The sequence below is a fragment of the Cupressus sempervirens genome, chromosome 10 (genome assembly GCF_028749045.1).
Source record: "Cupressus sempervirens isolate cs-2001-9-10 chromosome 10, ASM2874904v1, whole genome shotgun sequence".
Classification (NCBI taxonomy): Eukaryota; Viridiplantae; Streptophyta; class Pinopsida; order Cupressales; family Cupressaceae; genus Cupressus; species Cupressus sempervirens.
Genome location: NC_143127.1, coordinates 339,137,109 through 339,163,927, shown reverse-complemented (window position 1 = coordinate 339,163,927; position 26,819 = coordinate 339,137,109). Strand labels below are relative to the sequence as shown.

The 26,819-nt window shown below is 34.0% G+C and overlaps 1 pseudogene; it reads right to left on the bottom strand.

Moving 5' to 3' along the window:
* The window catches only part of LOC149533976 (MADS-box transcription factor 23-like), a 290,054-nt pseudogene that overhangs the window by 66,075 nt on the left and 197,160 nt on the right, over positions 1 to 26,819 (bottom strand).

The following is a 26,819-nucleotide window of genomic DNA, read 5'->3' as shown; positions in this document are numbered from 1 at the left end:
GTTATGCTAAATATTTTTAAAGAGGTCTTTTCTAGACTTGGCTCCATTAGGGATAATTGGGAAAATAAAATATCACATGGTCAAATCCGTACTTTATGTTGAAAAGTTCATCTTGGAGTTTCAGGGCACTTAGCATGAAATGAGATTGAGATAGAGTTTTTTTGTGTTATAATGTTGAACTAGTCTGCAAAGCCTTCATCGCAGGGATGAAACCAGTTGGTGTTCTATTCCAGAATTTAAAGGCCACATGTACATGGAAGTTGAGAGGCTGGAACCTAAAAATTTGTAGGAAGTTTCAAAGATAAGTTATTGTTATAAGACGCCTAATATGGCGGTCATTCTCTAACTTCCAGGTCTGTGCTGTACTTTTATTGGGTAGTCGGTTTGTTCTTTCTAGTCTGCTCCATCTTGGCTCACGGCGGGGTTTATGAAGTTCCATATATTCTCACTTCATACAATATTTTTGATCATACATTCAAGAGTTTTGTTCGACTAAATATTGTTTTGAAATTTATTATCTTTTTTGCTATAAGAATGTTTATGACAGACCACACTGTCAATGGAAGGATAAGTTTTCTAAGCGACAAAAGCCATTCGCAAACTAGACAAATGACAGGCATTGAGTGCCAATGCATCTCAGTGAAGTGGAAAGCATAAAAAGACAGTCATGTTGACATTTTTTTGATAACATGTGTGTATCCATAGTAATAAAATGACGGTTTTCTCAATTTACAGTAGAATTGTGCATCCATATTGCAAAATGACAGATACATGGCTGTCATGATAATAATGAAGCAATAATAATGAGAGACCTAGAAAGCTCTTATTGAGACAAAACAGAAAGATGGAGCTCCTATCAAATGTAAACTATGAAACATGAGGGACATTCGATATACACAAATAAGGATAGAAAACTTACATTACACAGAAAAAATATAGTAATGTTACAAGCAAATACGGTGAATGAATATAAAACCAATGTGAAGCATGGACATACAAATGCATCATGCTAAACTACTATTATAAAGAACCATATCGCCTTGGAGAATGAAGCAAGCTTTAGAAGATTGCTATGTACCCAGAAGAAAGAACTCACAAGTGTTCATGTGGGCACTTCATGAGCAAGTACACTACATTTTTGTGAAAAATAAAATCACAACCTTAAAATTTTGCTCGGCAACAACTACTATCGAGTGCTAGTTTTGCTCGGCAAATGAAGGTGCCAAGAGGCAGTTTTGCTCGACACTAATGGATGCTGAGTGGAAGGAGGGTGTCGAGTAAGCTCAGTACAAGAGGAAGCCAAGTGAACTTGGCAAACAAAGGGCAACTTAGCACAATAGTATGTCGAGTGAGCTCAACAGCAAGGAATGTCATGTGAGCTCGATAGCCACTACAAAGTGGTACTCAGCAGAAGACGATGCCAAGTGAGCTTGGTAACAACTATAGAGAGGAAACTCAATCTAAAACTAGACCAAGTGAGAAAAATGACAAATTGCAATTAAAACGCAGAGAGCTTAATGAAGAAAATTTCAACAAAGAACTTCTCAAATGTAAAACAAGCAATAATGAATAAGAGAAGAACAACAAAGATATGTATGTATTCTTGCTTGCTTGCTTTCTATTCAAATATGATAAAACTATTACAAAATCTAAGAGCATTCAGCTTCAACAAGAAAACCCTAAAATCTTGAAACTAGTAAAACCTAAAATTTTAATTTGCAGCTCTAATGGCTGGATACAACAATGCCTGGAGCAATCACTACTTCACAGGACAAATCCAATAAACAAAGAACTTACAAAATGATAAGAGGAAACACGTACAATTGTATACACGAGAACAACCTTCCTTTTGTCTTTTGCACTCTAACGATTAGATCTGATAAACGATTTCTTTTTCTTCCTTCTCTGCTCTGCAACTCTTTTAGTTTATCAACTGCTAAACCATGTGAATGAATCAATAAACATTCCTTTTGTCTCCCTTTAAAATCTTTTCCCCCTCTTTTCAAAATTTGAAACTCACCTACCGAGCATTAATATTTATGATGCAGTTAGGGTGGTAGATGGGCATTTGGCTCCAAGGGCAAACGTCTATCTACATTTAATATTTTAACACTCTCCCTTTGTCCCAAGCCAAACAAAACAAGGATCACTGTTGATCCACATCAACTACACCAAGACTCTCTCTTAGGTGTACAAAAGTTCCAATGCCTAATGACTTAGTAAAAATGTCTGCTAGCTACTGCTCAGATTTGCAAAATTCCATTTTGATATCTCCATTCTCCAGCAACTCTCTGATGAAGTGATATCTGATCTCAATATGCTTGCTTCTACCATGGAAGATTGGATTCTTGGACAATGCATTTGATGAGATGTTATCACAATAAATTTTGGTTCCATCCTCTTGCCTTTCATTCAAATCTACCAAGATTCTCCTTAACCAAATAGCTTGACATATTGTTGCATTCGCTACTATGTATTCAGTCGTTGCTATAGATTGAGCAACAATAGGTTGCTTCTTAGATGCCCATGAAATGGCACCCGATCACATATGAAACATGTATTTGGAAGTGCTCTCCCTATCATCTAAACTTCCAACCCAATCACTATCTATATAACCCACCAACTTGAAATCATTTACTATATTATACAAAATTCCAAATCCCTTGGTACCATTCACATACCTTAGGATCCTTTTTCCTGCTTGCTAATGAGAATGTTTTGGTGTTTCCAAAAATCTAGAAATTAAACTTACTACATGCATTATGTCTGACCGAGTTGCAGTCAAATACATCAAACTTCCAACCATACTCTTGTATAGTGTTGGATTCATACTTTTGCTACAATCTTCCTTGCTCAACTTCAGACCTACTACTATTAGTGTTCGGGCTATGCCTGGAAAGTACTTCAAGAGACCTAAGTCTATCATTTCAAATTCATTTTTCATGGCTACTTTGAACTCACCAATTAGGAAATTATCATTTCTAGTAAAAATTAAATCATCTACATATAAGACAACAATCAACACATTACAATTTGTTGCCTTGATGTAAAGTGTGGGCTCACCATCGCTTTTGCTAAAGCTATTGCTCATCAAATATGAGTCAATCCTATTGTACCATGCCCTTGGAGCTTGCTTGAGCCCATATAGAGCTCTCTTTAATCTATACACTTTGTGTTCTTCACTTGCAACTTCATAACTAGGTGGTTGCTCCACATAAACTTCTTCCTTCAATAAACCATTTAGGAAGGCGGACTTCACATCCATTTAATATACCTAGCATTTGTGTTACGCTGCAATTGCTATGATAGCACACATGGTTTCTATTGTTGCAATTGGGGCATATGTCTCATCATAATCTCTGCCATACTACTACTTGTACCCCTTGACCACTAAACATGCCTTATGCCTATCTATTTTTCCTTCAGTATTGCACTTAGTCTTATACACCCATTTCACCCAAATTACTTCTTTCTTGGGAGGAAATGCAGTTAACTCCCATGTCTCATTTTTTTCAATAGTATCTATTAACTCATCCATGGCATTACACCATTTCTCTTCATTCACAGCTTCCTCAAAATAAATTGGGTCACTATGAGAAAATATTATAAAATTTACACTCTCATCATAATCTTCCTCATACCTTTCTTCTTGGTATATCTCCCTTAGACTTCTAGTCTTTTTTGGCAATAGGGAGGTGAGAGGGGGATCTAAATTTTTAGTATTGTTGCTGCTACTATTTTGCATACTAGCTTGAGGTTGTCTTGATGTGCTTGGAGTTGTTGTTCAACATGTTAAGGGCTGCTTCCCTTTTTGCCTTTGTCTACAATCCATGTTTGTTGCTCCATCTTCTTGCTGATCACCAATATCATCTTCTTCCTCTTCAATAGTAGGTACTGCACTTGAAGTGATTGAGGATTCATCTACCGAGCCATCCCATGACTAATTTTCAAAAAATTCCAATCTCTTGAAATAATGATCTTCTTGTTAATTGGATCATACAATCTATAAGCCTTTGATTTTGAGCTATACCCTATGAAGATTCATTTCAAACCTTTGTCATCTAGCTTTTTCATTTTATCTTTAGGCACATGTGCATATGCTACATATCCAAACATTCTCAAGTGCTCAACTATCCATCTATTCCTTGACCAAGCCTCAAGAGGTATCTTGTCGCAAACTGATATTGTAGGACACCTATTGATCAAATATATTGTTGTTGCTATAGCTACTCCCTAATATTCAGTTGGGAGCCCTTTTGCTTTCATCATGCTTCTAGCCATTTCAACAATGGTCTTGTTCTTTCTCTCAGTCACTCTATATTGCTGCGAAGTATAGCTGGTTGTAAGCTCTTTTCTTATGCCATTTTTCCTGCAAAAATTTACAAACATATTGGAGGTATTCTCCCCTCCTCTATCTGATCTAAGGACCTTAACATAGTGTCCACATTCTTTTCCAACCAGGGCTTAAATTCTACAAATTTGTTAAATTCTTCAGATTTATTCTTTAACAAATACACCTATGTCCTACAACTGAAATCATCTATGAATGTCATAAAATAAGTACTCCCCCCAATAGGAGTAGTTTGCATAGGGCCTACTAAATCAGAATGCACCAATTCTAATGGTGCTCTAGCCCTTCTAGAATTTCTAGAATTATAGGGAAGCCTATGTTGCTTACCCAATATGCAAGCCTCTTACTTGTCATATGAATCTACAATGCTTGGAAAACCATTTGCCATTCTTTTCTTGGACAAAAAATTTAAACTAGCAAAGCCAAGATGTCCATACCTAAGATGCCAAAGCTTGAAGCTGTCTTCAATCATGCTTCTAAGAGTTATTTTCTAGTGTATTCCTATGCATGAATGCTTGGGAGGTGTAGCATTGACTTGAGAAGAGAAACATGTGTCTATTCTCAATGGGAACATTAGATTCTTTGTCATTTGGATTGCTGCAAGTAATCTATTACTCACATTCTTCTCATGAATGACACACTTGTCATTTTCCATCACAACCTTGTATCCATTTTGAATGAGTTGTCCAACACTCATCAAGTTGTGCTTCATACTGGGGGCAAAATACACATTTTGTATCTCCTTCTGCTCACCTTGCTTGGTGCGGACCATGACAGATCTTTTGCCCACTATGGGAATAACTGCATTATTTCCCATCTTAATTTTAAACTTAAAAGTCTTATCAATGAAAGAGAATAGACTTTTATTACCACTCATATGGTCGCTACAACTTCTATTTAGGTACCATACCTCAGGGCTTCCTTTTTCACCAATGTTACACATGATGAAGGCCGTGGGATTTTTTGCATCTCCCATGTTCACATTAGCCACATTAGCATTTTTTTTTGACTAATCACCCTATTTTTTCTAGTATTCACTTGCATAATGCCCATACTTATGACATTAATAACATTCAACATTTCTTTTGTTAGAGTTATAATTCTTTTTACCTCCTCTAGAGCTATTTTGATAGGTTCTTGCTCACTCTTGGTCGCTTGCTCTTTTTGAGCTTTCTGCACCAGCATTCATCTAACCATTTCTTCCACGACCTCTACTTCTTGAGCCTCTACCAGAGCCATTTCTACCTCTCCCCCTACCTCTTGAATTTTCTTGAGCCTTGAAAGATTTCTCTTGGGAAGTAGTTATTGATTTGTTTATCCGGTGCTTATCGGTTTGAAGAGTTCCCATCAACTCATCCATGGTCAATGTGGTGAGGTCCTTTGCTTCCTCTATGGTCATGAAAAGATTGTCATATTTCTGAGGCAAACTCCTTAGTATCTTCTCTACAATTCTCTACTCATCATAGTCTTCTCCATTTGATTTGAGCTAGTTTATCAAAGTGGAGATTCATGAGCTAAACTCTACAATAGGCTCATTGTCCCTCATCTGACATTTCTCAAACTCTCTTTTGATCATCTGTAGCTTCACTACTTTGACCTTATCAGTTCCCTTGAAGTTTGTCTCAAGGATGTCCCATGCTTCCTTTGCGTAATTTGTTGCTGCAATCTTGGGGAAGACTGTCTCTATCATTCCTGCCTCAATCAAACTTAATGTCTTTGAATCCTTTCTCCTTGACTCATTCAGCTAAGTCTTTTGATTTTTGGTAAGGATAGCATAGTAAGTTGGGTCTGTCACATCATTGAACCCATTAGTTACAAACTCCCACAAATCATTTGCAACCATTATGGTTTTCAATTTCTTTATCCATGTATCATAATTTTGTTCATTAAAGGAGGATGCATGCTTCCATATCTTTCTTTTATCTCCTACCATGTCAAATATCTCATAAAAACAAATGCCCTAACTCACTGTGGATTCGGGGTCTCAAAGCTCTGATACCATGTGAAAAATAAAATCACAACCCTAGAATTTCACTCTGTAACAACTATTATTGAGTGCCATTTTTGCTCAGCACATGAAGGTGTCGACTGGCAGTTTTCCTCGACACCAATGGATGTCGAGTGGTAGGAGAGTGTCAAGTAAGCTTGGCACAAGAGGAAGCCAAGTGAACTTGGCAAACAATTGGCAACTTGGCACAGGAGTATGCAGAGTGAGCTTGGTAGCAAGGAATGCCGAGTGAGCTTAGTAGCCACTACAAAGTGGTGCTCGGCAAAAGAGGATGCTAAGTGAGCTCGGTAACAACTATAGAGAGGAAAATCAGTCTTAGAGTAGACCAAGTGAGCAAAATGACAAACTGCCATTAAAATGCAGAGAGCTGAAGGAAGAAGATTTCAACAAAGAACTTCTCAAATGGAAAGCATGCAATAGTGAATAAGAGAAGAACAACAAAGATATGTACGCCTGCCTGCTTGCTTGCTTTCTATTCAAATATGATAAAACTATTAAAAAATTTGAGAGCATTCAGCTTCAACCAAAAAACCTTAAAATCTTCAAACTAATAAAACCTAAAACTTTAAACTTGTAGCTCTAATGGCTACATACAACAACGCCTAAAGCAATCACTGCTTCAAAAGATAAATCCAATAAACAATGAACTTACAGAATGACAAGAGGAAACACGTGCAACTATAGACATAAGAACAAACTTCCCTCTATCTTTTGCACTCTCACGACTGGATCTGCTGATCGATTTATTTTTGTTCCTTCTCTAATCTGCAACTCTTTTAACTCTTTCAATTGTTGAACCATGCAAATGAATCAATAAATATTCCTTTTGTCTCCCTTCAAAATGTTTCCACCTCTTTTCCAAATTTGAAACTCACCTACCAAACATTAATATTTTTGAAACGATTAGGGTGGTAGGTGGGCGTTTGGCTCCAAGGGAAAATGTCTATTTGCATTTAATAATTTAAAAATTTCAACAAAGCATGCATTATCATAGGAAATACAAAAGCATGCGTTGGTGTCCTTGTAATAAAAAATGAATCAATACTGAAAGAGCAGCTACAATGGTTGTAACATGGGCATCAAAGGGAGATGTACCGAGACAATGGAGTTTAATGAGAAATGACAATTCCATGTGCATGCATGCACAAAAGAGAAGGTTAAAAAAAGACCACAAGGATAATTTGAGATGAGTTTCAATGTTGTTTTCTACCTTAAAATTATGAGTTTTGAGGATAACGATATAACATATTCAAAGACATCATACTTCATAAGCATGAAATTAAAGAAAAAGGTGTGACTGCTACAAGTGCACCAATACAATATATCAAATAATTTCTATACAAAAATGTAAAAGAATAGGGCACACTGATGAAACAATATAAATTTATGCTTGAGTACAAACTGCCCAGGGACAAAGAGAAATAGCCGAGGAATGGATTCCAAAACATCCCATGGTTATGGTTATAGATATCAGTGACATCGAGAATGTTATAATTTACACCATTGGAAGGGATAACCTAACTCGGTTATGATAACCAAGAATGAGTTGCTCTTTAAGGAGCATAACTCTAGTTTTTAGTAGCACAACAAAAAAAAGTGTGGGAACACCAAAGCATATTTTGGAAATGAATCCAAGGTGAGAAGACATAATAGAAGATCAACAAGAATAAAAGCTATAGATATGGAAATTTCTAGAGGAAAGAATTCCACTTTGGAAAGATCTCAAAGGAGAACTAATAAATGAAAGTCTACTAGAACATTCGAGGATTAAACAACCCCTAGAAGTAGTTCATCGTGAAACAACTATTGCTTAGTAATAGAGTTGACATCTTATTCCTACATGACATTAAGATGAGGTATAATAATTTTGCTGACATTGTCCAAAACATTTGGCCAGGTGTGGACTTTCACTATGCGGAAGCTAATGGTGCCTTAGGAAGTATTGTGACTTTGTGGAACCCAAGTCTATTTTGAGGTCCATTGTTTTATACCACCTCTAGGAAAAAATGGAAGGAAAACATTAAGCGGAAGGAAATTTATTCAAAGAAATAGTTCAAAATTAAGTGGCAGATGGAAGGAGAAAGAAACACCTCGATCATCCATAGATCAGTGTTGGCCTACCATAAGATAAATACTATTACCACCCTAATTGATGGCAATAATACCCCTCTCCAAACTTCAAGAGGTTGGAATGTAGAATGCACTATTCTTTAAGGATACTTTGGGCAACTAGAATATGAATATTTTTGGTGAGGGTAGGGAGAACTTGCTAGTTTAAACAATGCTGACAATGAGCTACTCATTACGCTAGTTCATGAAGAGGAGCTAAGGGTAGTAGTTTTTTTTATGAAAGCTTATAAAGCTCCTGGTTCAAATGGCTTCCCTGCTCCCTCCTTCCAATTTTTTTGAGAGCTTATTAAATGGACCTCACCAAAGATTTGAGGGACTTTGTTAGAACGAGGAAATTCTATATAGTTTGAACAAGACATTAATTGATTTAGTTTCTAAAATTCAAGAACCTAAGACTCTTGCAAACTTCCAACTGATAAGCTTGTGTAACATGGTCTACAAAGTTTTCTCTAAAACTCTAACCAATAACATCAAACCACTACTTAATAGATTTATAAGCCCTTCTCAAAAAGGCCATTTTCCTAGTTGACAAATTCTGGATGTTGTTATCTCCTCTCATGAGATAGTTCATTCTATTGAGAAGAGTTTGAAACTTGGGATGGCTCTAAAGCTTGACATATCAAAAGTCTATTGCTATGTAAATTGGGACTTTCTCCTCACAGTGATGGAAAAGATTGGGTTTAATAGAAAGGTTATTAAACTTGTCAAAAATATGATCAGCATGGTTCAGTTCTCTGTTATTGAAAATGGAACTCCTTGGGGTCCCTTCTCCTCAGGAAGGCATCTAAGGAAAGGAGACCCCTTATCATCTTACATATCCATCATGATTGTGGAGGTTCTTGAAAGAAATTTCACATAAAAGTTGAGGAAGGTTCTTGTAAAGGAATTAAGCTGATTGCATTCCCCCCCCCCATAGGTCATCCAAAAAAAAATTGATTGTACCTTCTTGTTTCATATCTCCTCTATAATCAAGGCTAGACAATGGAATGTTATCCTTGATTAGTATGCCTAGGCCTGAGGCCAACATATCAATTATAAGAAAATAAAATTCTAGTTCTTCAGTACAAAAGTTCTTTTGCAAAATTGGGTCACCTATATTCTAGGTCATTAGGTAGCCTCTCCCAAATACTTATCTAGGTCTTCCTCTCATTGTGCATGAATTTAGCAACTAGTTCTAGAACATGATACTTGAAAGGATCCAAAGGAAATTAGTAGTTTGGAAAGAAAAGACACTTAGTACTACATGAAGACTCTAGCTCCTTCCTACCTTCCTTCGAGGGATTCGGGTTTACATTCTATCCATCTTGAAAATTTCAACCTCTATGACTCTTATGCTGCAAAACATATAGAGAAACTTTCTTTGGACAAGTTTAGTAGAAAAAATTGCAATTAGATTGGTGAGTAGGGATACAGTTTGTAAACCCAAGGACATGGGAGGTTTGTGAGTTAGAAAGGTGGAGGACCTCAACAAAAGCCTTCATAACGAAAATTGGATAATAGTTAGCCAATGAAAAGGGAGGGTGGCATTAAATAAAGAAGAAAAAATATCTTGATAATTCACCCTTCACCTCATGACTATTTCATATGGATCTCCTTTATGGCTCGAGGATATGGAACAAAATAATCCAAAATCACACCTCTCTCTAAGAGGGGCTTAAATGGTTAATCAACAAAGGGAACCAAACCAAGTTCTAGGAGGACAATTGGCTAGGTGGTAAACCTCTAATGTTCAACAAGTTTTGTGATGTTAAATTTTTTTATACAGAGCACCTTTGGACAATATGTCAAAGACTACATCAAACATTTTTAAAAATGGAAAACTCTTAGCAGCAATAAGAGAGGTCCCAAGACTATGCTAAAAGAAGGTTTGGTTCAAAAAGTTATCACCTAGGATAAACTTATTCTAGTGGGCTATGCTTAATAATTGAATGCTAACTTTACTAACCTTGGGATAAGAGTGTTAGAATCAATAATCTTTCCTTGGTTGTATTTATTTATTTATTGGGATAAACCAAGGTATCCCTTATGTATTATTTATTTGTCCTCTAGTCCACATGTAAAGGACATATCATTCTTGTCCTATTGTCCACTTGTGAGGACAACTCTTTTTTGTATTTCCTTTAATAAGGAAAATAGATATTACTCCTTAAGAGGAACTTGACACTTTGCACACACCTTTTATGAATGTGGCATTCATAGAAATGGGAGTTACACATGCAAAGACATGCAACTCCTTTCTCATCTCTTTAAAAGAGGTTCTTCTCTCTCTCATTTTCATCTAGTCTCCATTATTCACATCAAGTTTTTGATGCTATTGTAAATGAGCTATTTTGTTGCATTTCTTCTCTCTCTCTCTCTCTCTCTCTCTCTCTCTCTCTCTCTCTCTCTCTCATTCTTAGGCTTTTGCCTCATTCATAATACTCACAAGGGATTTTCTTTTCTTTCCCCTTATGAAATCCTTGTCTCTTGTGTTGCTTCCTCTTTGGTATAGCTCCATTGATCTTATATCATTTGTATGGTAAAAATCTTCTTGCTCTCTTGGATTAAATCTATTATTTCATGATATTTCATTTTATTATATTTTATCATTTCAATCACTTTTTCTAACATGGTATCAGAGCTTTCTAATCCTTGTTTTGAGCTTTTGTGAAGGTTACCATATTGGAGAACTTTGTTGAGAGGAGAAGTGAAGGAAAAAAATTCATTCCTATTTTTTTTGCAGGTTTTTTATTCAATCTCCAAGTTTTTTTTCTAACTCTCTTTGGAAGGTTTACCGCCAAAGAGTTTTTCATTTTTTTATTTTTTCTAACCTCCTTTAGAAGGCTTGCCACCAAAGGATTCTTTATTTTTAATTTTTTTATTGTATCTAACCCTATTTCTGTTGTAGGTTTTTTAAGTTTTTCGAAATTCAAGTTTTTTTTCTGTTTTTTATTTTAGAAAGGAAAGTACAGTAGTTCGTATTTTTCTTATATCTCATAATTTGTGATCTGGGTTTGGTTGAAATTTTAACAACATTTAGAAGACATAAAAATGAAAAAACCCTTTAAATTTCATTTGTATCAGAATAGTATTACAAAAGTTATTATACTGTATGTGCAGTATTATTTATTTTTCATGTTTTAAGACAGCAATTCGTATTTTTATGATATCTCTCAATCCGTGATCTAGGTTTTGCTGAAATTTGAACAGCATTTAGAAAACATAAAAATGAAAAAACCCTTTAAATTTTATTGAAAATAGAGTTAAATTAAAAAATTTATCGCTCTTTGTGTGTAACACATTTTTTCAGTTTTTCAAATTTTTATTTTTCCTATTTCTTCAATCTGACTAGTGGTTTTGAAGGGAACATTTTAGTTTTAATTTTGACTCTCTAAATCTCTTCATAATTATTTAAGATTCTTGTGGATAATAAGTCTCACTTTTTTATTCCAAATCTATTATTTAAATTTTAAACGTAATTTTTAAATCATGTCGACTTTAATTCCAAAAATTAAGTTAAATAACTCAAACTATCATGCTTGGAAAACTCATCTTTCATTTATATTTCGTTTTAAGCATATTTTAGATGTTGCTAGTGACCCTTCTGTAGTTTCTGGTGCCTCAGCTACACAAGATGAGCAAAATCCATGGAATACTAAAAATGAGGAAGCCCTTGGCCTCATTGGTATATCTCTTAGCCCAGATTTATATGTTTTAATTTCTCATTGCACTAATGCCCATAGAGCTTGGGATATTTTAAAGCAAACATATGAAAGGTCATCTAAATCATGCAAGATTCAATTGCAAGACAATTTGGAAGACTTAAAGTATATTGATTTCAAATCCATGGATGAATTTTTACTTAAATTTGATTATATTAAAAGTCAACTAATTGGATTAGGCGTTACCCTCACTGATATTAGATTAATTACCATTATTTTAAAGAAATGTCTTCCTAGACAATTTCAACAATTTCTTACTAATGATCATTCTCAACTTGCTATTCCTACTTTGTCTACTCAATTAACTTATAGTATTTTTCATAATTTGTTGCGTCAAGAGGAAGCTAAGTTATTACAATTTGGTACTCTTAGATCTAATGAACATGCGTTTTTGTCTAAAAATCAAAATCAAAATCTTAGAGCATCTTATCATGCTCCAAATAATAATCAAAATCAAAATTTTTATACTCACAATTTCAATAATAATCATAACGTTAATAATCATCACAATAATAACAACCTATTTAATTCTAGACCTTCTTTTAACAATAATTATAATCAAAATACAAATCGTAATAATAATCATCCTAATCAATATAATAGTCCTAATAAGAAACCTCATTGTACTTATTGTGGAAAAGATGGTCATTTGACTAACAATTGTTTTAAAAAGCAAAATGATAAGCAACCTATCAATAACAATAATCAAAAATCTCATGGTAATCAATCTCGTCATGCTTTTACTATTAGTTACAATGCCTCTAAACGATTGGAATGGATAGTTGATAGTGGTGCTTCTCAACATGTTACATCTCATAAAGAAGTTTTTGATTCTTTGCAACTCGATCCTTCGAATACTGCAATTCAATTAGCTGATAATCATAGTTGCAAAGTTGAAGGATTTGGTGATGTTAATGTTCCAAATGGAAAGTTACATGATGTTCTTTATGTTCCTGACTTGAAAACCAATCTCCTTTCAGTTGCTAAATTATGTCTAGATTATAAAGTTGAATTTTATAAGGACATGTGTTCTATTTTGATCCTAGCACTAATACTATTGTTGCTAATGCTAAGTTGGGTCATGATAACTTATTCAAGTTTTATGAGTTTACCTCTTCAAGGTACTCTTTGCAAGCAAATATTGATTTTAATGTGTGGCATGAAAGACTTGGTCATTTGAATTCTGATTATATATCATTGATGCTAAAATCTCATATGGTTGAAGGATTACCTCATATTGTTCCATCTAAGATTACATGCACTGGGTGCATGAGTGGCAAAATGCATCAGGAGCCCTTTTCCCATGGTTCATCATGGAGGGCATCTCATAAGTTACAATTGATTTATAGTGATCTTTTAGGACCTATGAAAAATATCTCCATTCAAGGATCAAGGTGTGCTCTCACTCTCATTAATGATTTTACTAGAAGAATTTGGATATATTTCTTACATAATAAAGATCAAGTACTTAATACATTTTCCAAATTTCATATGTTAGTAGAAAGGCAATTTGATTCTAAGATAAAGATTCTTCGAACTGATAATGGTACTAAATATGTTAATAATGCCTTTCATTCTTACTTAAGATCATTTGGTATTAAACATCAGCTTACCATTCCTTATACATCACAACAAAATGGTGTAGTGGAAAGGAAGAATAGAACTATTGTGAAAATGGCTAGATGCATGTTACATGCAAAAAATATGAATTATAAGTTTTGGGCTGAAGCTATGTCTTGTGACACTTATATTCTTAATAGAACTCCTACTAAGGCTTTGAGGGATAGAACTCCTGAAGAAGCTTGGTCAAATAGAAAGCCCAATTTACAATACTTAAAGATATTTGGATCTGTTGCTTGTAATCCTCTTACTAACAAAGTTCAAATTGCAAGAGATATTTGTATTGCAGAAAATGAAGTACATGATTGTTCCAAGGTTCAAGATGATGAATTTAGTGGAAGTAATATTGTAGTAGTCGAGGACCAACCTCCTTCTCTAAACCGTACACCTTCTCTAAACCCTACTCCTCAAGTATCTTCTTTTATTCCTCCTATTTATTCTAATTCTAGTAATGATGTTGATACTAATGATGCATTTATAGATCATGACTCTTCTTCTAGTGATGAATCTATTACTAATAAAGAAGACCTAAATGGGTTCAAGGTTTACTTAATGAAAGATATGATTATCTTACTAGATTTGGTGGACTTAAACCTAGGAATATTAATTATTGTAATTATAGTTTGATGACTTCTCTCATGAACTCTAATGATCCTCAAACCTTTGAACAAGCTAAGATTCAACCTCATTGGCAAAAAGCTATGCAAGAGAAATGTGATACTTTAATCTCTAATGAAACTTGGGATTTTGTCTCTTTGCCTCATGGTAAGAATTTAGTTTCATGCAAGTGGTTATATAAAACCAAACTCAATGCAAATAATGAAATTAGTAAGTTTAAAGCTAGACTAGTAGCTGGGGGATTTTCCCAAATTGAAGGTTTAGATTACAATGAAACTTTTGCACCAGCTGCTAAAATGCCTACTATAAAAATTGTGCTTTCTTTAGCTTCAAAAATGAATTGGCCTATTCATCAAATGGATGTTAAAAGTGCCTTTTTAAATGGTGATTTACATGAAGAAATTTATATGGCTCAACCACCAGGTTTTATCAAAGAAGGTAATGAGCATTTAGTATGTAAACTAAAGAAATCTATTTATGGTTTAAAGCAATCTCCAAGAGAGTGGTATTCCAAAATTAATGCTTTTTTTATTTCTCAAGGTTTTGATAGAAGTAAAAATGATCCTAACTTATACATTAAACATATTCAAGATGATATTATCATTATTATTCTATATGTTGATGATTTGATTCTTACTTCAAGTTCTAACACCTTGATTTTTGATATTAAGTTTCAACTCAATAAAAAATTTCAAATGACTGATTTAGGAATTTTACATTACTTTTTAGGAATGCAAATATGGCAAACACCTAAGGGCATTTTTCTTTCTCAAAGAAAGTATGCTCAAGATCTTTTGGATAGGTTTCAAATGAATGATTCTAACCATGTTTCTATTCCATGTGAATTAGGAACTAAGTTAATGGTTGATACAAACACTCCTTTTCTTGATGCTACCTCTTATAGACAACTTGTAGAAAGTTTAAATTATCTCACCCTTACTAGACCCAATATTGCGTATAGTGTTGGTTTAGTTTCAAGATTTATGTCCAAACCCCAACAAACACACTTTAAAGTAGCTAAAAGAATATTAAGATATATCAAAGGAACTCTTAATCTAGCTTTATTTTATGATGCCAGTTCTACTTTTACTTTACAAGGATTTATTGATTCTGATTTAGGTGGAGATCCCAATGATGGGAAATCTACTTATGGTTATTGTTTCTTTGTTGGTTCAAGTGCTATATCTTGGAAAAGTAAGAAAGACACCTCTGTTTCTCTATGTTCTACCGAAGCTTAATATAAAAATTGTACTTATGCATCTAAAGAAGCTCTATGGCTTAGAAAAATTCTTGAAGATTTGGGTCTACCTCAACAAGAACCTACACCTTTGTATTGTGACAATCAAAGTGCAATAGCCTTGGCAAAGAATCCTATCTACCATGCAAAGTCAAAGCATATGTCTCTCCACCACCACTTCATTAGAGAACACATTGAAGAAAAGAAAGTGTCCCTCATCTATTGCAAGGGTGAAGATCAAGTTGCTGATATTTTGACAAAACCTCTTTCTAGAGAGAAATTTGAATTTCATCGTAAGAACTTGGGTTTGATACCCTTTGATGTAATCTCCCCAAGTAAAGATTAAAGGGGGGTGTTAGAATTAATAATCTTTCCTTGGTTGTATTTATTTATTTATTGGGATAAACCAAGGTATCCCTTATGTATTATTTATTTGTCCTCTAGTCCACATGTAAAGGACATATCATTCTTGTCCTATTGTCCACTTGTGAGGACAACTCTTTTTTATATTTCTTTTAATAAGGAAAATAGATATTCCTCCTTAAGAGGAACTTGACACTTTGCACACACCTTTTATGAATGTGGCATTCATAGAAATGGGAGTTACACATGCAAAGACATGCAACTCCTTTCTCATCTCTTTAATAGAGGTGCTTCTCTCTCTCATTTTCATCTAGTCTCCATTATTCACATCAAGTTTTTGATGCTATTGTAAATGAGATATTTTGTTGCATTTCATCTCTCTCTCTCTCTCTCTCTCTCTCTCTCTCTCTCTCTCTCATTCTTAGGCTTTTGCCTCATTCATAATACTCACAAGGAGTTTTCTTTGCTTTCCCCTTATCAAATCCTTGTCTCTTGTGTTGCTTCCTCTTTGGTATTGCTCCATCAATCTTATATCATTTGTATGGTAAAACTCTTCTTGCTCTCTTGGATTAAATCTATTATTTCATGCTATTTCATTTTATTATATTTTATCATTTCAATCACTTTTTCTAACAAAGAGGCTTTTAGTTTCCCAATAGATGTTTCCTTTGTAAGAGAGAGGAGCATGATATCTACCACCTTTTTGTCTCTTGGCCATTTGCTACTCAGATATGGGTAGCTATATTATAAAACTTTAGCCTCTAATGGGTCTTGGGCATAGCATAGATCAGTTTATGGGTTGGATCCTCCCCTTCCATAGATCCCCCATTCTTCTCCTTTGGAGACTCATCCCCCCACATGTTTATTGGTGCATTTGTAAGGAAAAGAATAATGAGATTTTTCAAGGAAACTGAGTTGAATGTTAAAAGTCTGACTACTCTGATTTTAAGTAGATAAGAGAAAACATTGACGTTACATCCTGGAGAAACAATGATAGGTCCCCCTCCATGCGATTGCCAAGTGATTAAGGATTGACACCTAGCAAAGGTGGCTAAAGATTTTAATATTTCTAAAAGAAAGTCCAAAACTTATACCAAATGGAATCCCCCCCTGGGCGAATGGATCAAGATTAACTTTGATAGTGCTACGCTAGTGGTGGTAGCAGGGTTGGTATTGTTAGGGATGAAAAAGGAAAAATGATTTTAGCCTATGTAGGAGATTTTGGGAATAACTCTTCTAATCTAATGGTGGTAGTGGCCCTATTGTCAGGGATCAAATTTATGGCCCATCTAGGAAGGACCAACATATTTTTTGAAGGGAATTCTAATTTAACGCTTGAACCCATCAATTGGTGGTCAAAGATGGGTCAGTCCCTAGTAGGTGTTTTATCATATGCCAAGATGTACCTTGATAGAATAGGGGTCTAGATACCTCATCACACCTTTAAGGAGGAAAACTACATGGCTGGTTTGGAATTGGGAATAATGCGCCTTAAGTGTTGCAGACAATTGACATTGATTCCTATTGATATCATTACTCTCATTGAGAGTTAAGGACACACCACACTTGGCAGAACATGATTTTCATTAATCTCTATAACTAGTGGTACAACACCATTTTAGAATACATCAACAGTGGAAAATTCAAGTGGTTCATAAATATGAGGGAAAAAATCACATTACCTATAGGCCTTTACAAAAACTTTGAAAAGAAAATCATAAAAATACTTGCGATGAAACCATTAAGTATGACAGGGGTTGTCCATTTAATGATAAGCACAAAACCTTAGTGTGGCATGATCATATAAACTCCCAATATTGATTTATTTATGAGAAAGGGTCGTTGCTCTTAACTTTTGATGCAAAAGCATATTGGGGTAATTGGTAATCTTGCATATTGGAGTGTTTTGACCTTGGTCTTAGGGGACTCGGTCAAAGAAAGATGTATAGCTTAGTCATTTTCTGGTAGCACTTGGTAGGTGAAGGTACTCGATAGAAATAGGGAGCTTGGGTTATACTACATGGCATGGTTAGACTTGGTTATCATGTTAACTGAGCAGCTCGGCCAATGAAGAGGCTTGGTTATTGGTGGAATCAACACATACTAGTGCTTGACAATGCTTGTGTAAGCTTGGTTATGCTTAGGTGATTCGTTGATACTCAATAGTGGTTTTTTGATACTCTATCATGTCTTGGTTTTTTCTTTTCCCAAGTTGTCTATTATTCATTTCTAGTGTTATCCGCCCTTAGCATTTAATTTGGTTGTATGTATTTAATTTATATTTTAAGCTGACTTGTAGCTTAAATGTACATTTAATGCAAGGGTTTATTTAATTTATGACATACTAGGCTAACTTGTTGCTTATTTGGGTATAAGTATGGGGTCTTGTGGAGTCCTAAAGAATAGAATCATCCAGCTTGGAGGGAAGGATAAAGTAGAGGAGTGAACTTTGAGAAGTGCTAGTAGTTGAGGTTTGGGAAACATGAAGATTGCTTGGCAGGCTTGCGAGCACAAGTGGTGGGCTTGGGCGCACAATTTTAGGTCTTCCTTGGAGGTTTCCACCAGAGTGTGGTTTTGGACTAGCTAAGGCATATGATGGTGGATCATGAGTGATATTGCAGAACTATTATCGTAATATCCATAATATTTGACCATAACCCAAAAGACCTTACAGTCGGGCAAATTGTATGTAACAATTATTTTAAGAATAAAGTCTTGAGTTTGGTATCAAATTATGTATTTTCTATTGTGTTTCCACTATGTGGTTATTTTTTAGGGCCTAGGACCCTTTAGAGGTTCTCTTGCCTTGTACCACATTAGGTGGTATTAGAGCATAGGTTTTCCTAAGCCTATAGATAGTTCACAGAAACTGATGTAATTTACACAAGACCTAGCTGAAGATCATTAGAGTGAGGATCTGGTTATTCTTGCAGATTCATTGCTTTTGATTTGCAAAGAACTTGGATGATGCCTCTGAGACAATTAGACCCTAGGGTCATTGAAGATCTTTGTGATGTTGTGGAAGTGAGGATCTTAGAGAATATTAAAGAAATATTTAGATCTAAGATGGAACTAATTATGTGTGATATGATCACTATGATCATAAGTGCTATAGGTGGTGTACCTCATCATATGGTGTTATTTTGTGGTGACTGATTAGGAAAGTACTATACATACTTCATAAAGTCTTTGGGGCTCATGGCATGGCCCCAAGAAAAAAAATTTGGGCCCTATTTTATCGAGATTTTGGGCCAAGATGTAATTATTAATTATAACCATAAAGTAGTAAAAATACATGTGTAAAAGGGCTTAGGGTTAGGGATTGTTTCATTGTTGTGATGCAAAAATTGGTTCTTGTAGTGAGCTCTAAGGGATTATGGAATGTAATCAGGTTGTAATCACTAGATTGTAATTATATTGGACTTTCTATTTGGTAGATGTAGCCCAAGGATTGGGTGAACCATGTTAAATCTTGGTGTCTTGTATTCTTTTTTATGTGATCTATTATTTTCTAACATTGGTTATATTTGCATGTAATTGTTATTTGTCTAAGGTTTAATCCTAAAATATGGGTAGTGAAGGTGGTTATGAGGATGTTGTTCAATACTTTGAGGTTGATAGATTGAGTGGTGAAGATAGAACTAATCGAGTTGAGAGACCTATGGCAAGTAGGGATAGTTAATTTGATAGATTTGGATCTCAGTTAAAGCTAAAGAATAAGATGGAGATATCTAATTTCTCAGGTACTTTGACTCATGAAGACCTGATTGATTGGATTGACGAATTGGAAGACTACTTTAAGTTAGAGAATATTAGAAAATCTACTTAGAGTGAGGTCAATAAAAACTAAGTTGAAGGGACATGTTTCTCTTTGGTGAAAGGAATTGCAACAAGATAGAGAAGAGGAAGGTGAAATGAAGATCACTAGATGTAGATTAATGATGACTAAAAAAAGAGGCTAAATTCATTCTTGTAGATTATGAACATGAGTTTTTCAAGAGGTTGTAGACTCTGAAGTAGAAAGATATGTTTGTAAAGGGGGGTGAATTAGTATTCTACAAACTTTAGCCCAAAACTGGATATAATTAACTTCCTTATGACTTGCATATGAAAGAAAACTAATTATTCTAAATAGTAATCATAACCATGTAATAAGAGAACTCATAAAACCATATATTTTTAACTATAAAAACCATGGCCAAGGGAAAACTCTTGTGGGGATGGTACCCACAAAATAATCCACTAATCAAAACTATCTAGCTAAAGATATTGACCATGTTAGAAGTTGCTTACATGCATATAGTATCTTAATCCTTGTTGGAGGACATAGGATTTGTTAGAAGACTTAATGCTATTAGGAGTGGTTATATAAAAATATAAAATGTATTCAAGAAGAGCCCACTTCTGTAACATGCAATAGACAATGTGATTTCTTGATACAAAAAGATACATATAAAAACCTCTTTGCTTGTTGCTGATATCTTTAATATCTGATATAACTCTTATTGATATTTACAAAGACTTTCATATCTTTGATCATACATCATAGTTCACATCACATAAAGTTCACATTGTCTTTGTTAGAAGCACACATAACTTCATATTTAGAAGCATTCTTGTATACCTTTGTAATTCTCAAAATGTTGTCCAATTGAACTTGTATCTTTCACATGCTTGAAAAAATATATTATCACAACTTTTTGTCATAGGGTTAATATATATGATTTCATCACTAATTAATCATGTAATTATTTTGTAGACAAAATAATTCCTTAATCCTTAAATATCCATAAATCGTCATACTCTATTCCTATTTGTGTACTGCCGCAACTGGTAAAAGTGTTATACCTCCTTTTGTACTGACCGCACTAACTCACAAACTTGAACACACCATCTTGAAATTCTTCTCTATCTATATCCAGCTATGCACATCCTAATAATGCATCTGTTGACTATGTATATCAAAACTATATCTGCTCTACCAAAAACACTAACTAATACTTAGACAATTTTCTAAGTATGAATGCCATAACTTTATCTTCAAGGTCTTTCTTCTTGATACTAAAGATACATGGCCATAAATGAAAACATTTAATATCTACCTTCCATTTATTGTCATACTCTGTTCCTGTTTGTATACAATTGTAATCAGTAAAAGTGTTATACCTCCTTCCATACTTGACAACACTGACTCACAAACTTCAACACACCATCTTAAAATTATCTTCTATATATACCCAAATACGCACATGCTCATAATGCGTCTATCAACTATGCATATCAAAATTATATCTGCTCTACCAAAAAACTAACTAATGCTTAGACAATATTCTAAGTATGAATGCCATAACTTTATCTCCAAGGTCTTCCTTCTTCATACTAATACATGGCCATAAATGACAACATTTAATGTCTACCTTAGCCAAATATGCAAAAATCTTCCCTTTGGCAATGATGGCAAGATATGGGAAAATTGGCCAAGTCGCAAAAACTTTTAATCATCAAAACTCTAAAAAAATTTGGCCTTATAAAAATTTTAAAATTCAAAACTTGTGGATCATTTTATTTATCCATCATTCCTCATATCTCCCAATTATATTACACCACTCCCCCTTTCATATATCTTAATTTTTCTCTAGACACATATACCTATATACAATTTTCCTTATCTTTCCCCCTTTGACATCATTGACAAAGGTGTCAAAAACATATATACAGTTCATCAATTTTATCTATACCTCTCCATTAGGTAGATAGCCATGTCAAAGAGTCATCAAAACTCATCTTTAGACTCTTGAATTGATTCTTCCATGAATCTATAACTCCTTTAGATATGATAAGAAGGGCACAAAATCCACAAGATGCAATTTCAATAGCATTCAGATCTGAATAGACAAAGTTCTCAAAAGATGTCTTTGCCTTAAAACATCCTCTATTTGGCATTCAAAATTTTCTATTTTCAAAGACATATAGTCTCTTAGAGGTGAAAACCTTATAGAAATCCTCTCTTTATTCATCTCAATAAGACTTATTTCATCATAAGTATTTCCAATCTTAGTCTCAATGTCTTCTAGCTTCTAATTAGACAGTTGAAACTAATTTACCAATATTTGTAGTTTTCCTTACTTCTTTCTCAGCTCTTCATCACTGTCTTTGGTGAGCTTAAATGATAATGTACACTTTGCATACAATGTATTTCCTACATGTTCACATCTTCTCATCTCTTTGATAAATGCATCAAGAGATCCTTAATCATATATGATGTTTTTCCAGATGATGTCAAACATTTGTGCATCATATTTGGCATTTCCTTAAATATTTGCAATATCACATAAATTTGTAAATTCTACATCAAAAAATTGCACTACAATTTTTTCTCTATCTTGTGGACCTAACTTTTTCTTCTTCACAGCTAGAGTTTTATGAAATATCTCTGTTACTTCCATCAAATAACTTTGTAGGCCTTTCACCTTTATATTCTTCTCAATGATCTTGTTGAGTGATGAGACCAGTTCAGTCTTATCATCACCATGTAATCCTGTTGGTGCTTCTAATGTAAGGGGTGTCCTAGAAGAACTAGGTACAATGACCTTTTTCTCATCTTCCTCATTTTCCTTCTTCTTTTCTTCTTCTTCTTTTTTCTTCTCTTCTTCATTTTTATCTTCACTTCTTCTTCTTCTTTTCTTCTCTTCATCCATTTCTTTTCCTTTCCTCAATTTCCTTCTTTTCTTTCTCTATTTTCTTGTATTCTTCCTCCTTTTTCTTTCTTTCTTCCTCATCTTCTTCAAGTTTCCTTTTCTTTTATTCTTCTTCCTTATTCTTTTCTTCCTCTTCCTTCCTCTTCTTTTCTTCCTCTTCCTTTTTCATCTTTTCATCCTCTTCTTTTGGCATTTTTTTCCTCTTTCATTCTATTTTCTTCTTTTCTTAATCTTTGATTTTCTTCCTCCTCTTTTCTCTTTTTTCCTTCTTCTAGCTTCTTCTTTTCATCATCCTCTTCTTTTGAGCTAGTGAATTTGGTCAACTTGCCAACATTAGTGCCAAAATAATTGAATGGATCTCCTATTATATCAATTGTGACATTTGTGCTATCAATCTGCATCGTGTCAATTGTAATAGTAATCTATGGTGCTATTATTTCTTCCTTATTTAGATCTGCCATCATCTATATTATGGATCTCTCAATTTCTTCATTAACTTCTTGATAGTTACCTCCCATAATTTTTATACTTCTAGTCTTGTTCCTTAGCACGGGCTCAAGAATCTTTAGTAGACTTGCCAGGTGATAGTCATTATCAATCTTACATAGATTTTTGAGTTTGTTTTCTCTGATTCCTTTGTCCTCATTTTCTATTCTCTTTCTTTTATTTATCAACCTCTCATAGAAGTCTTTAGGAATCTCATTATTAACATCTTCAAATATTTTTTAGACAAAACCAAATGTCTAATACTTATATTTTCAAGCTCAAATCTATCAATTCCATAGTATAGATGATAAAACATATTTAGCTATACAAAACTACCTTTATCTATGATTGCACTATTTAACTTTTCAATTTTAGGCTTCCATGCCTTTCTTCATATGCTTGCAACTTCAGGTTACTTCTTTGCTGGTTTTTTAGGCTTTGTTTGTCCTTTCATCTTCTTCTTGGGTATATTTCATATTATCTCCTTGTCTCTCTTTCTAGGTCTTACTCCCATATCTTTCATTCCTTTTTACTTGGGGAATCAAGAGACTTTTCTTTAACCCCAACTAATCTGAATAATTTTCTCTTGACCTCAACTACTTTCACTTCTTCTTCTTCTTATTCTTCTTCTTTAGATGGTTTAGACAGCAAAATAATAGCTATAATTGGTGGGTGATCCCAAGATACTATTGTATAGGGTGCTATAGGTGTAGCCACAAATGGAGCTATAATAGTAACACCTTGTGATTGTCCCATTGATTCCAAGAGTGGCACATAAATCATTCATTTTTGACTTATCTTCCTTATACTTTTAATGGTTTTCTTTACTGCACTCATTTCTTCTTCTATCAGGCCTTCCTCCTGCATTGATTTCTTTATTTTGGAATTAACTTTCATCTTAGCATTTTTTTCTATCTTTTCTTGGCTTTCTGATTTCATCAGCTCATCATATGTTCCAAGCCTATCAAATTCTTCATCCTTATCTGATTTAAGGATTATCTTTTCATATCCTTCAATTTCTTCTTCTGATATCTCATAGCTAAGTGGCTCAACATATAACATTCTAGGTTCTAATGTCTCAATGTATGAGAAATTATTATCCACCACGAAACAAATATTATCTCTAAACTTTTCTACCATATGGGGTGGGATTATTAATCTTTCTTTCATCTCATTTTGAAAATTCTTCACAATAGGGTATAAGATGCCTCTTATGCATCTCTCTTATCTTCTTCATAGTGAACTTATCACTATTGAGCAATTCACCTACTAAAATGAAGGGAAATACCTTTATCAAATGGAAAAAACATGTGTTATCAATGATTCAAATCTAAACTAACCATTCTTAACTTTCTTAATCCTTTCATGATTCTCAATCAACTCCACTCTAAGGATTTCACTCAAATTAACATTCTCTCTCTCGACACACACTTTATAGATTTCTCAAATGAATCTAGCTACCATGTCACCTTCTTTGGAATTGGAACAAACCTTAGTTACAATGATTCTGCTCAAGAATCTTATATCATCTTTTCTGATCTTACTTATGACTATTCCTCTTCCATTATAAACCAATTTTGTGTTGTCTATAACTATCTTCTTAACATCCTTCTCATTAATATGTATACTTCCCTCATCATAAAGACCATTTACTTCATGAATTAGGTTAGGTGATATTTCTACTACATTGTCTCCTAACCAAAACATCCCATTACAAATTATGTTGAGTATAACCTTAGTCCATTCTTCATTGTCAAATTCATAATAAAACTACAATTTCACTAGATCATTGTTCTTTAGATTCTCAAAATCTTATTTAAAACTTATATCTAGGTTGTAAATTAGACCAAACTCCTTAAAAATATGTTCTTCTCCTACTGATTCAAACTTTCGTCTAATGTATCCACTCACATCTGCTAAGTGAATGTCTCTTTCCTAAACTTTGGAAAGCATGATGGTGGGATCATCCTCTAGGTGTTTTAAGTTGATTCTTATCTTTGGTCTTTCTTTTTTCTCAACATTATGAATCAAATACTTGTTGATTTTAATATTAAAATTTTTAAATCAATTCTTGTGTAAAATGTAAAATACCTCAATTTTGCATGTAACTAGGCTTCTTTGATTTTGGCACTTCAATTTGCTTTCAATTCAGTCTTTACTGCTCCTTTGCTTTTCACACACTCAAATCATACACAAGATCTTGTTTGCATCATTAAATCTTACCAATTTGATCCCTCCATTAACTACACATGTACATGTTGGAATCAATTATTCAATTATATATTGTCATTGATATTACACAAATGTCAGACTTTATCTGAGCACAATTAGTGTATGTTGAGCTCAGTTGGACACCAAAGATGATTCCAATGTCAGTCAAAAAGAATTCAGTATAAGGAAACTTGCAATAAAGAATATAATCATTTCCACATAACCAATAATAGATGTGAAATAAATATGAAATTGAAATCCACATGTAAGAGAATAGACAACATACGCAAAAAAAATTATGACACAAGATATACCATAAGAAACCCTCATTGACGGAAAAACCTATCCTCCAAAAGCATCCATCACCATGTATTATTCAAAAAAATATATCATTGCAATACAACCATGGAAAAATTCAAAGTCATAGCCACAACCAAGCAATCCATGTGAACAAGTATGAATCTACACATCTCATGCCATGCTTCTAACCTCCACAAATACTCCCTTAGCTAACCTATGAAGCCTTGTCATGCTCGAATCTTCTCTTTTTCCCTTCTATCTTCTCACATAAACCATGTGCTACATAACCCATTGACCCCAAATTTGATATTGAAAATTTAATTTTTTTCTTCACTATTAAATAATTACATGAAATATTATCACAATGTTATAATACAACACATCAAGTATATCCCATGGGAATCTTCACATGTTGCACATCCATCTAGATGCAAAATTACATAATAAAATAAAATAGTACAATATAACAATATTATGTAATGTATGCAACACCCATTATCTCAACAATCTCCTACTTCTTGTATACATTGCATAGGGTCAATGTGTAGCCACATAAATGAACAAGGGAACAACCCCTCCTAGCACATCCACCATCATGGACCAAAGTATACGAAGTGCTCCATCCTAGTACCCACAACAAAATCAAAGTATACAACATCTCAAACATCAATGATCTCACCTCCTATTATGCCACTACCATCGAACATACATAGAAGCCATCCAAAGAGAAAACCACCCAACACATTAGAAGATCATAAAATATTGTACCAACTGAAATTCCAAGTAAAATAACTTGATCCAAAGGTAATCACACATATCTATGGTTTTCAAAATAACTATAGCTGAAATAGCACCCATAGCAAGTGCCAAACCCATCCAACTATCCATACCTCCAACACTATACCAAGTGAATCTCACAATCATCAACATATCCAATTTATAACTTGCAAACACAAGCCTTAAGATAAATACCTGCCACATATATACCTAGAAGCTACCACTCTAAAAGATAATGTCAAATCTTTAACCAATCCACTCATAGCATCTCAAAGAAGTGAATACATCTCGTCTCAAGGACATCCAAAACACATAGACC